Here is a 13,849-nt window from a genome sequence, read left to right on the forward strand (position 1 = left end):
GCAGGACTTGATCCCATGACCCTGGGATCGTGACCTGAGCTGAAATCAAGAGCCAGATGCTTAACCAACTAAGCCACCCAGGCGCCCCATGGAAATAATATTTGAATCAAGTGTTTACGTAACTCCTGAAGCACCTGTCTGGAAGCCATGGTTTGAAAAACAGAGCTTTGATCCAAACTTCTACACAGAAGCATGTCTTCCTCAGTGCAGGGCAAAGAGAACCCTCACTCAAAGACACCCAAAAGTCAGTAGGGCTTTTAGTAACTGGTAGGCACACTAATATGATCGAGGTAACTTCCATTTTTATGCAATACTATGGGAGATTTAAGGCTCTGTTCCTTCCTACCCAAAGAGATGAAAGGCAGCATGATGGTTGCAGGAACTTCACGTCTCAGTGCTGCTGAAATGTCAAGAAACCGAAATGAACTTATGAGCGGAAATCAGATAAAAGACCTTTAATGACTTACTGTTCTTCTGTTTTATCAGTTTATTCCTAGCCCCTCAATTTGTTTCCTTCACCCTTAGGCTGGTTGATTTAAGCCAAGAAGCACTTATTTTGATCTTTCTAATAAAGAAGATTTGCCCCTTAGACCAATCCCTGAGGACTAGAGGCTCCTGATTCTCTGGCCATGAGCACTCCTCAACCCCTGAAAAAGCAGCACTCTGATCCTAAAGCAATAGGACCAGAGGCAAAGAAACAGATGGGGGCAGAGGGGCTTAAGGAAGCCATTTAGACAGAGGATTGCCTCTTCCCACACCTAGAGACTCAGAGCAGTAGAGATGTTTCCATTTTAATCTTTTGTTTCTGAGATAACTCTAGCTAAGAAAAAAAGAAAAGTAGAACTAATCTCATATTTCCCATTTCTCAGGCCTTTGTGATACAAAAGGACAAGAATCTAGATGTTTAATTTTGGTCAGTGCTATTTCTTTCCTATAAAATCAGAAAAATCCTTTATCGAGTGTTGTATAGATACATCCATGGCCATCTCAGCAAAAACATCTTCCAACTCAAGGTCTTTCCATGGTCATTTCTTGGAATCATTCTCTATTTTCCCACTACAGGTTCTGCCTTGAAATATGTTTCCCTGTTAAAACAGAAATGACACTCTGAATATACTTTCCTCCTCCAAATAATCTCCCTGTTTAAGGGGTTTTTTCACCATTTTTTTCAAAAAGGTGGTTTCAGAGGAAAGAAAAGGGCAGAACACCCTAAACATACACAGATACACAACACTGCTCAACCATTTCCAATTCAAAAATAAAGCACGGTTGACTGAGCTTGCTTCAGAACATCCAAATATTTACTAAAAGGAAATGATTCTGCAGGTTGAGGGGGAGAAGAAATGCCTAGGAGAACAGATTCTGATGAGATTTGCTGTTGCTTACACTGGTAAAAGCAACTTAACCAGACAAATAAGAGCCTATAAGTAATGGCAATTACTCCCAGGAAAGTGGTACTTCCGTAGGAGGAATGGTTTTCTTTATTTGGTTACCATTATTTTTCAAGAGACATGGTACTACATTTAAAAAAGAAATTGAAGGCTAGAAATGATCAGGGGCCATGATGGAAATAGTTGCTCTGAACCCAGCCTAGAAGACAGGTCCACAGAGTCAGTCCATTCCCTTGGTTAAAACACCCCCTTCCAGTACAAAAACAAACAAACAAACAAAAAGCGTGCAATTTTATGCCACAAAAAAATTGTTGTTGTGACAAAAACACTAATTAGATGTCTGGGGGGATGGGGAGATGCTCAGTTGTGGAATCAAAGAAAGTGTTAAATGATCGATGTGTGAATATACTATAAATGCAGAAGGAGGTGAGAAGGTGAAATTCGTACTTGATGCCATAAGAAAAATAACTTGTAAATATTTGTTTTGTGATAAAGCTAATGTTTTTCAAAGTTGTTCTTGGAGAGTATAAATAAGTAGAAATGCAAAACAAAGACATCCCCAGAGAACAGACTTTTAAAATGCTAATCAAGAGAGTGATTTTCATAGAATATGCTTAATGATAATAAAATTAACATTGAGAAGAAAGAAGAGAAAGGATAAATGAAATAAACACGAAAATTTTTCTTAGAAATACTGAGGAAAAAGTCTTTTAATGTAGCTTCTGGGTTAGGAAACACAGTCACATATTTATTTGCTTTTCGGAAAGTCTTACAGAAAGAAGAATCACATCTACCCAAAGCCTTACAACCTATTTTTACCCCCTTTTAACCTTGAATATTGTACTTTACAAACTTAAAAAACAGACTCCATGACTTCAAGAGCTTAATTACATGATTCTGAAACTTTTCCAGGAATCGAGGGAACCGTATTTTCAAATTAATATCTTTATAAATTTAGTGTTAAACTATTATGCAAATAGAATTATATTATACTTTAAGTTCCCCTAAATACAAATATGCAAAATAAAATTAAGCCCATGATTCCTCACAGCTCTCTGAGATTACATTCACATTCCATATTCACAGTGAACTATGGCACACAGAGCAAGTACCCCTCAAAATGATAAACTTAAAGTTGACATATACAAAATCTAACAGAGACTTTATTTGAAGAGCACTTGTATCTAGGATGCCAACACCAGAAAATTCTATTTAAGGCCTGAGGAAATTGCAATTTGGTCAGCAGGTTTTTATTGTACCTAATTGTCCACCAAACAGTCATTGTCTTTACAAGTGGCACTACATTCAACAAATATTTACTGAGCAATCACTATTTACAAGATGTTCTTCTAGGCACTGAGATTAGGGTACAAAACAGGGTCCACCATATTCCTTCTCTCCCAGAGTTTACAACCTAAACCAGAGGCAGGACCTAAGAGAGGAGGGGGAAGGTTTCTTAACAGGAGACACTACTGACATTTGAACCAATTATTTATGGGGTGAGACCATCCTGCACACTACCACTAAAAGCCAAGAACAACTCCTAGTCAATGATGGCAACTAAAAACATCTCTCTACATCTCCAAACCTCTTTGTGGATAGGATATGTCTTCAAAGTGCTTAGATGAAGAAAAGAAGCTTTCTGTGCAAGATATGAATTCCCCCATCTGGGAGGGTGTTCCAAATTCAAGACTACCTAAGACTTCAGAAGCAGTCCTAATAGAGGTTGACCCTAAAAGAAAGGAAGGATTTTAAAAACAAAGTTATCCAGCATTTATTATCATTTATTATTCATTCTGCCTTTGTCTTTCATCCCAAGAATTGAGAGGAAAGGGCAAAAAGACTAACTTCTAGGCTAGGAACTCCTGAAAGGTAGTGAAATGGCAGATTAGTTCAAATTCTGCTTGGTATTGGTATTTGCCTGTTTGCTACCTCTGTTTATTTTACAGTGATTCTTATGTGCTCCATGGCAAAACAGTGTAACAGAATGGTGCCTCGGAAATGAAGTAAAAGTTTTAGGACCTAGACCTTTAAAATACTATATAGAAAGTCACATTGATTCGTTTAATTATTAAGAACTATTTATTATAAATACTGCTGAAATAGAAGCTCTATCTTATGTGTCCTCTCAATTTTTCCAGAGTCAGTAAGCTAAGCTTACTTTTTGATACTTAACCTTCAAATACAATATCCTGAAACTCAAACTCTCAGGCATGTATTTCTTTTGAATATTTGTGAATAATTTGTCAATGAGAGGAGACATAGATAAATTTGTTCTTAAATGTATTCTAATGAATGACAAAGACTATTTACATTTAGGAAGTCCATTTGCTTTTTTGCTTGTTTGTTTTGTTTTGTTTTTGATGGTTTATTTTCCTAAGAAAAGCATCTAGAGTGTTGTAATGGTTTTAAAATATGTCCACAGATTTTTTTTGACAAAAAAAGAAGTGAAACTTAGGGGTGCCTGGGTGGCTCAGTCGGCTGAGTGTCTAACTCTTGGTTTTGGCTCAGGTCATGATCCTACGGTTCATGGGTTCTAGCCCCCTGTCAGGCTCTGTGCTGACAGCATAGAGCCAGCTGGGGTTCTCTATCCCTCTCTCTCTGCCCCTCCCCTGCTCATGTGCTCTCTCTCAAAATAAATAAGTAAACAAACAAAAAAGTGAAGTTTAATTCCCCTACTGTTGAGTGTGGGCTGAACTTAATGACTACCTTCTAATGAAAAGCACTTGGCAAAAGTGATCATGTATATCTTCCCAGATTGAATCATGAAAGACCTTGTGGCTTCCTCCTCCTTGCTTCTTTATCTTGGATCATTCACTCTGGGAGAAGCCAGATGACATCATGAGGATACCCAAGCAGTCCTACAGAGAGGTCCTAGTCCTCACCAGGAGTAAAGAACATCTGTCAACAACCATGTGCTTCCATCTTGGAAGCAGATCCTGAAGTCCAGTCGTACCTTCAGATGACGGGAGCCCTTGCTAATATCTGAGTCAAACCTTGAAAGACGCCCTAAGCCAGAACCATCTAGCTAAGCCATTCCCAAATTCAGACCCATAGAAAACAATAAGCTAAAAACTTTTTTTGTTGTTTTAAGCTGCTAAGTTTGGGGGTAATCTGTTTCTCGGCAATAGGTAACTAATACCAGTGTGTACTTTCATCACTGGGGTCTAAATAAAAATCTAAAGTTCCAAGGTTATTTTTAATTTTCTGTATGGCAAACAATTGTACTCAGGTATCAGTGGCAGGCCCTATCTTTCTAACATCTAGATATACTGGACTCTACTCAGAGCCCTGTCACTTCCACAGTATCACTCTGGACACAAAGAACTGACCCTTGCCTTCTAGACCTCTGCTTCCCCCTAACCAGGGATTATCAAGGCATCCTTTCAAATAAATACAGTGTTCTCTTTAGTAGGCATTGAAGTTAAATATAACTTTCTCCATCTCATCACTCAATATTGTGTTGGATTTTAATGCATAGATTCATAACCTGTGAATCAGATTAATATCAACATATCCCAAAGTACCAGACCCATTTAATGGAACAATATCCCCATGCCACCAATTTTTATTGTATGTGATAGGCAGCTTCTAAAGTGGCCCCCAGTGATCCCCATAATCTGGTATTCATGCCCTTGTATAATCCCCTCCCTCTGATTGTGGGCTGGGCCCAGGGACGAACAGAATGTGACAAATATGATGGGATGCCACTTCTGAGATGGAGTTACAAAAAGACTCTGGCTTCCACCTTGTTCTCTCACTTGCTTACTCTGATGAAAGCCAGCGGCCGTGCCGAACACCACCTTGTGAAAGGTGCACATGGCAAGGAAATGAGGGAGATCTCCAGCCAACATCAGTGAACAATTGAGGTCCAACAGCTCACGAGGAGCTAAATCTTGCCAACAATCACATTGCTGAGCTTGGAAGCGGACTGTCCCCTCATCCAGCCTCCAGGTAACTAGATAAGTGCTGCCCTGGTCAACACCTTGTTGCAGTCTGGCTCCAAAAATGTTGGATAATAAATATTTGTTATTTAAGAGGCTAAATTTAGGAGTAATTTGTTATGTAGAACTAGACACCTAATAAAATACAGAAAATGAATTAGCTTTAAAGCATAAATTATAAAGTACATGACTATCAAGTATTTCTAGAGCAAACGAAGCACTGTTCGCACAAAGCACTAAATAGTATTTGAGTAAGACTTCGTAACATCAAAGCCCGGATCATTCGATGCAAATTTATCCTGATATAACATGTGATTTTTTTCCCTATGGTAATTTCCCCCCAAATTATCTTTGTTGTCCACAGAAGATTGGGATGGGAATATTAACACAATTATATAGTCTTAAAATGTGTTTTAGAAATCGATTAAATAGAAACATATCTGGCATATACATGCCTTTTGAGCTCCTTACCTGGGTGTTATGAATTCACTGTCTACCACATGTTTGATAAGCTTTTGTTACACCTAAATATGTATGAAAAAGTAAATTTGGGAGGCCACTTATCAACACAATTGGTTTCAAAACCATGAGTTTTAAAAAGGGAAAAGTAGCTGAGTTTTAAGTATTCTCTAAATCAGCATTTCTCTACATGTATTCCATGGAACACTAATCATACAGGTTATTTGGGGGTGGTATATTTTAAAAGGGTTCCATTGTTAAGTTAGTTTGAGAACAGGTGGGTGAATTGAAGTTAAAACAGGCTTCTTTTTTTGTGTATGGTATCTCTAGGCCTTTACAAAGTATAAATGTGTAAATGTGACTTTCCAAGATGAAAGTTATGTTATACAGTGATTGAAAAGCTCGTTTGGATGAAGGAATGATGCTTCTCCATGAGCCTGCACTGGAATCACCGTATGGAAAAACTTGAAAATTGAAAGTTTAATTGATGACCAATATCTGAAATGTTGTTCCAACCTCTCCCCTCAAATGTTGTTAAGGTCCTCTCCAAATCTCTCTCATGGATTGGAAGCTATATTAGGTAAGAAACCAGAGGTCTGCATTTAAGCAGGTTTAATATCTCTGACCCTGGTGGGTTTAGCTTCAATCACTGGTGCTACAGGCAACACTATTAATAATTTACCTGCTCTTAAAATAGGATTCATAAATTATAATAGTAAACCCACACTAAATGTTAGTTATGTGCCAGGCTCTCTTTGGATGTAATATAATTTGGACAGATGAAAAAGTTGACACCCAGGGAGGTTACAGGAACCCCTTATGTTTGAACACTGCTGCTAATATCCATGCACCATGTAGACATGACGAAGAGGCTACTGTAATATGGACACCACATGCATCGGCTCACCAATTCAATAAAAATTTCATTATGACAGAATGAGCACAAATTAATGTCACAGTCTATTAAAATTCATCTCAATTCAATGCTAAATTTTCCCCTATTGATCATTATTTTGTAACAACAGAAATATATTGGCATAAAATGCTTATGGCAAATTAATATTAATGCAGCAAGAATGCAATCAATGCCGAGATACAAAACATTAATAATCCATTAGGTTTCTCTTATAGTCTCTTGAACCAAATTGGCTATAAAATTCACAATGTTACTTTCAAGCTTTACAATATTAAAGTGAGATTTTTTTTTCCTGGAAGCTTCTATAAATCTAGTAAATGTACATTGAACTTGTATATAACACCAACCAGTAAAAGCACTTCTAATTGCCTTTTGCTTTTGTTAATGCCTATAAGTCCATGTGTGTTTTACACAAATAAGACTACATGTGTTTTTAGAAATTAAGCATGAATTCATTTTGAAGAGGAAAAGGTCTTAACTTTAAAAAACTATCCCACTCAGGGAATTTTCCTAATTATTAAATTTTTACTGAGATATAGTAGAGATTACAACTGATGGCAAAAACAGGTCCTATACTCATTGTATAATCTACAAAGGGGTCCAATTTGTATCTCAAAGCTAATAGCCTAGCTTTAAACATACACTCTACCTTGTGAGTAGGTTTAAGAAACCAAACACAGCCGAAACAAAAAAACCCTGAAAGTAGAACTCCTCTGGAGAGAAATAAAAAGAATGGTATGGAACCTGCCCTTTGTAACTGAAGCACAGAGGTAGTGAGAAGAGCTTGGGTTTTTTAGTTAGACTTGTCCAACTTCCATCTCCAGTTGCTTCACCTTCGACTAGTCACTCAACCTTCCTGAGTTATCTCATCTATGAATTGATAGGAGTAATAATACAAGAATTAGAAATAACATACAAGTACTGAACACATGGGAGCACTCCATAAAAGTCCTGAAAATACCAATTAAAAAGAGTAAATGCTAAAACTTATTTTTGAAAACACTCTGTGAAACTATCTTAATAAAAAGAGGAGGATGCCCCAGCAGCTGAGTGAACATACATCCGGAATGTGCTTGATAAGTCACAGTGAAATTTTAGAGATTGTTCTCCCCAGTTGAGGGAAAACCTTTAGCTAATAGGCAGCTAATCCTTAGAGCAGACAATAGGAGAGGTGAGGAGGAGACAACACCAGCTGATGTGGGGACAGGGCTGCATGAACAGGGTGGAGGTAAGGAAAAGAAACCTGGGAGTAGATTCTTATAAATGTGGTTTATCACCGCGTCTTGTCTGTGTCTGTCTTCCTCGTTGCTTGGGAGCAACTCTGGAACTGTGTTTGTCTTGTCTTGGTCACAGGGCCCAGCACAGACATTTAAACATGGAGTTCAATAAGTGCCAGGGGAGGGGAAGAAAAGAATGAAGAGGTGAAGAAAAGGAACCAGAGAGAAGGAAAATGAGAAGAAAGGAGGAAGGAGAGGACAAGAAAGTGGTTACTCTCAAAAAAGAATCAGAAATTTATATTCTGTAAAATTTGCTCCTTTGTAAGTTTTTGTGTTTCTTCTTTTACTTAATTAATATCCATTCTTTGGTTCACCTGAATGAAAACTAAGAAAGCTCTGCACGGTTGGGAGTAGAATTATTGGTGATGGTGTCAGAACAGAGGCTCCAGAGAGATGGAGTTGGGCCATGAGATGGGGAGCCAGACCCCTGTGATGGTTCATCCTTTTCTCTAACCCAAATTGACCAATTGAATTACAACCTGCTACCATCAGGGCAAGACCAAATCTTACCCATTTCTCCATGTAATCAATCCTCTGAAAGACTTGTCTGAGCTTCAGCCTTTTTATGCTTTACCTAATGATTTCTGAGATCCTGAATTCTATCCTTGCAATTCCATTTAACACATAGCTGTAAAACCTTTTGCTGCCATATTCCCTGCTTCAGAACCTTCCTTAAATCCTTTGTCCTGGCTTCCTTACCTGCCACATAAACTTTAAATTGAGTCCATTAGTTTTGATCATAGTGCTAAAGAGGCTAAGGGCAAAAGTTAAACACCAGAAAAAGCTTATAAATTCCTGGACTCACAAACATCAGAGCAGGAAAAGAACCTTAACAATGACTTAGTACAACCCTCTTATTTTACAGATGAGATCATTAAGGTTCCAAAAGATCAAGTTTGCATAGAAAAAAAGAAAAATCTCTACATGGCCACAGAATGACCTTTAATCTTCGGCAATCATCTAGAAAATTCTTGGGTTTTCTTTCCAAAAGTCAGGGAAGAATGTAGATTACATCACATAATTATCACCCTCCTGCAGGCGGCCAGGAAACCTCAAAGCCCTTTTAGGTTCTCTTCCTGTAATTACCAGTACCTTCCTCACTGCAGTATTTGTCCTAATCTTTAACCCCGACTTGCATTTCTTTATTTTGTCAGCTATGGAGGAGAAAAGCCATGAAAAGATCTTAATAGCAGGGAGAGTACAGCAGTGAGATCCAAGGACCCTAGAGACAGATGAAGCTCAAGCCCCATCTAGCACTCTCACTTGGGGCAAATTTCTTAACCTCTCTAAGCCTAGATTTTGTAGTGAGAAAAATAGGGTGACACTAGGTCCTACCTTATACAGTTTTTGTGAGGGTTCAATGAGCAACTCTGAACCAGTCTTCCCCTATCACGATTTAGGCCCTTGTATGTAACATGCATACAAGCCTAGACCCTTCCCCTTCTCATAGGGATGTCCTTCCTGGGTGGGAGAAATCTGGTCTCCCCTGACTGATGACTTCAGATGGAACTACCTCAGCCCAGAGGTCAGAGATGTTCTAACATTATTGAACCCCAAAAGGGAAGAGTGAAGATTTCATCTTTTTATTCTTAAAAGTTTCATGGCATCTTGTGGAAATATGCTTTCACTCTCCAACCAGCAACCATTGTATACCAAGAACAGTATTGGTATTGTTCGGCCAAATAAAATCCTATTCCACTGCCATAATATATCTGTATTTCATGTATTTTCTTCATCTTTATATTGTATCTTATAACATGAATCATAAATATTTGACTCTAGTGTCTATTCATCTGTTTTTCTTTTTGTTGATTGCAATGTAAGCATTTCCATCTTGCTACATAAACAGGTATGGTTTTACCATACAAATATTCATATCTCTGAGAAGAAGTCAACAAGTGGTTCTTCTCAGAAAAAGATCTGGTCCATGCTGACCATATATCTCTAACACCAGAAACATACTTTTAAATAGCAGTTAATCTTGTAAAATATTCCAACATTTCTTCTCATTGGGTAACTCCATCAAAATGATAATATTATTTCTTATGTTACTGTAACATCCTGAGCATTTTTGCAAGTGTTTCTTTACTTATTACTCATAATCTTAATAGGTCAGTATTGTTATGTCCATTTTTCAAATAAGATAATTGAGGTACAATGGGGATAAACTTCTCTATATACCTCCATCTAACATCTATCTACACGTAATGGAATATTATTCAGCCATGAGAAAGAAGGAAATCCTACCATTTGCAACCACATAGATGGATCCAGAGGATGTTATGCTTAGTGAGATAAACCAGAGAAAGACAAATACTCTATGATATATCACTTATATATGGAATTTAAACAAGCTGAACTCAAAAAAATCAAAGAGTAGAATGGTAGTTGCCAGATGTTGGGGGTGGGGGGTGGGAGAAGAGACGTGTAAGTGTACAAACTTGCAATTAGATAAATGAGATCTAATACACAGTATACAGAATATAGACATTATTGTATTATAATCATCAAACTTGCTAAGAGACTAGATTCTATCCACACTAGAAAAAAAAACCCATCTGGCATTTAGTCAGAAGCTATTGAGTTCCTTTGGGGAACTCTGGGCTCAGGATCCTCTGCACCTGGAGAGTATGAGTAGTAATAACAGGCAGCTGGATGTGGAAAGAATTCCCCCCCAGATTCCACCTGGGCACTGCTCTTCCCTTGCTCCTATGTGCAGCACCAGACTTCCCCTGGGCTGCAGCCCAGCATCATCCCTGGCTCCTGTTTCTTGCCTTTGCTTTCTTTGATGAGGCTTAAAGCTCAAGTCTGTGCCCACCCTTTGGTTCTGTGAGCATGTCTTTTATTTTGAGCCAGCTCCATCCCTGATGGAGCTCTACCCTGTCCCCTCCCTAGCACCCAACCCTCCCCAGCCCACCCACCTCTCACCAAACCCACATCCCACTTATTCCTTCCCCAGGCCTTGAGTTCATGCCTGCCCACATCTAACGTGAGGTCCTTGTTCCTGTCCAGTCATCCATGCAGGCTCAGCAACCCACCTCATTATGTGACACCAGAGAGTCACCAACTCCTGAGCTGAGGTCCCAGTAGAACTAAGAAACCATTCCTCTTTCAAAATACTTCTTTCAAAAATATGTAAGGAAGTCCCAACAGCCTTGACCAGAGCCAAAGAGAATTTGCATCTCAATAGCAAGCTCTCTAAACGCCTATTCTCTATCCCACAATGTACACACACCCAGGGCCCAATGAAAGGAAGTACTTTCTTTGGAAACCTAGACACTGAACATGCATCCCAATCTCAACCACTAATCCTAGAAGCCATAGTGACTTCAAAATTTTAATTGTACACATTCACAATGAATAGAGAGGCTGTGACAGTTTTATTTAACTGTCAAATATGTTGTTTTTCCCTTACTGACAAGTATTGAAGACTGAGCTACCAATATTTGATTGAATTTATCCCATAATCAAAACTGGTTTACAAAAACCTAGTTTTATTGGAGTTAAGGCATAAGTTTAGAAAACAAAGAGTGTGGTTTGTCTTGCAATAGCAAAGAATACCAGGAAAGTTTGCAGATTTTTCCCTTCATTATGAAATTAATAGATAGAGATTCATAAAAATTTGAAAAAAGAATGCCATTTCTAAAAGTATCCCATCACCATAATACATCAGTATTTCATATATTTACATCATTTTTATGCAATAGTTCTGTTTCTTACAACATACATCATAAGTAATTGATTTGTTATATATTCAAATGTGACTTTCTATTATAATGAAAACATTTTTATAATGCTACAGTCTTATAATTATTATTTTAATGGTTGCATAATATCCCACAGACCGACCAAATTGGTTTACCTACCATTCAGGTAATAAATTGGATATACGGGCTGTTCCTAATTCTTTCCTGTTTTTTAATTAATACTGTTAGCATAAAATAATAGAAAATACTTATGTATTGGTCTCTGCCCCCAGTTCCTGGCACAGAACTCTTAAAACCCTTGTAAAGGTTCAAGTGATAAGAGCACTAGAAGAATCTTGATATTTTAATAGTTGGTTTTTTGACCCTTCTTGACACAGAGCTCCTAAATCCCTTGGAATTTCCTGGTGATAAGAGTATCTTCTGTTCTAATGAGATGACTTTTGGTAGTCTCCTGGAGAGCTTCAAGATGGAGGCTGGTCACTAGAAAGACCAAGCCATGATTAGAAGCTTGGAACTTTTAGTCCCACACCCTCTCCAAATAGTAGGAGAGGGGCTGGAGATTGAGTTAATGATCATCGCACCTGCATGATGAAGCTTCCATAAAAATCCCAAAAGTATGGGTTTGGAGAGCTTCTAGGTTGGTGAACACATGTACATGCCAGGAGGGTAATGTAAGTCAACTCCATGGGGACAGAGCTCTTCATCTTGGGACCCATTGAAACCTTGTCCTATATATGTTTTCATCTGGTTCTCTATCCATACCCAGGGTTGTTAAGAACCGTGATTTGTAAATGCTTGGTCAGGAACACAGGGGACAACCTGGAGCTTGTGATTCACATCTGAAGTGGAGGCAGTCTTGTGGCACTGAGCGCTTGTCGAATTTGACACTAACTCCAGGTAAACAGTGTCAGAATTGAATTGAGTCATAGGACATCCAGCTGGTCTAACACAGAATTGCTTGATGTGTGGAAAACCCACAGATCTGGTATCAGAATTGAAGTGTTGTGAGTGCAGTAATAATAGTGTGGGCATAAAGGAGAAACACAGGAGGGTTTTTACCAATTCAGCCAGTAATAGTTTCACTCCATTTTTATGAATTTAGAATGTTGTCATAGGCTGAGGTTACAAAAATAAATTAATGATAAAGAATATACAAAAGGGTATAAATATTGATCTATATGCTAAATTTCTTTCAAAATAGCCATTTTTTAGAAAAAGTCTTGATTTTAATCAATTCTTATAAAAATTAAACTTTGCCATTTTAAAATTATTTTTATTCAATCAATTTATTTTTAATTTTAACTTGGCTTTCTTTGACTTGCACAGAGAATGAAAAAAAAATCCATATCTTTATATATTTTTCTACAAAGTTCTCTGAGCTCCATGGGGACAGAAACTGTATCTTTCAGTTCTTAGTATTCCTCATAGAAAATAGCAGAAAGGGAACAGAATTTGGAGCCTTACGGGCCTGGGTCCAAGTACCTATTTGGCTACTTATTTGATACGTGACCTTGGGCAACTTATCCTCTCAGAGCCTCAGTTTTCTCTACTGTGAAACAGAATAATCAGATCTAATTCATGCGGACTCAATGTAAAATGACTGGCATATCCCAAGAACCTAGTAAATATTAGTTCTTATCCCACACATTATATATAAGAAGCACGATTCCTTTTGTAGCATAAGCAAGCTCATGCCTCTTCTCGTTTGATGATTGAGTTCTTAGTCTTATCAAGTTGGGTACATTTTACAATATTTACTGAATATATTTTTATTTTCTACTATTTTAGGGGGTGTGGTTACTTTGATCCACAAATTTTTGAATTCTGTTTTATGAGGTCAAATATGTATTTTTTGTTGTTTCTTCTGTTAGGGTGGAGACATTTGATGCAACAAATGTGTGAGGCAAAGTCACCATAAGAGGAAAACACATAAAGGTATGTATCTAATTATACATTAGTTGCACCTCACAAGGATATTGCCATTGTTGGAAATCTTTTTGAAAAGTTTTTAACAGAATTTCTGCCAAGTACTACCTTTATATAGACACACACACATGGCTTTTGGAATATAATACTAGAGGCTCAGATGGGTATCAATATGAAGAAATCCAACTTGATTTTAAAAAAATTCATTATAAAATGAGAAAGCTTTTCT

The sequence above is a fragment of the Prionailurus viverrinus genome, chromosome F1 (genome assembly GCF_022837055.1).
Source record: "Prionailurus viverrinus isolate Anna chromosome F1, UM_Priviv_1.0, whole genome shotgun sequence".
NCBI lineage: Eukaryota > Metazoa > Chordata > Mammalia > Carnivora > Felidae > Prionailurus > Prionailurus viverrinus.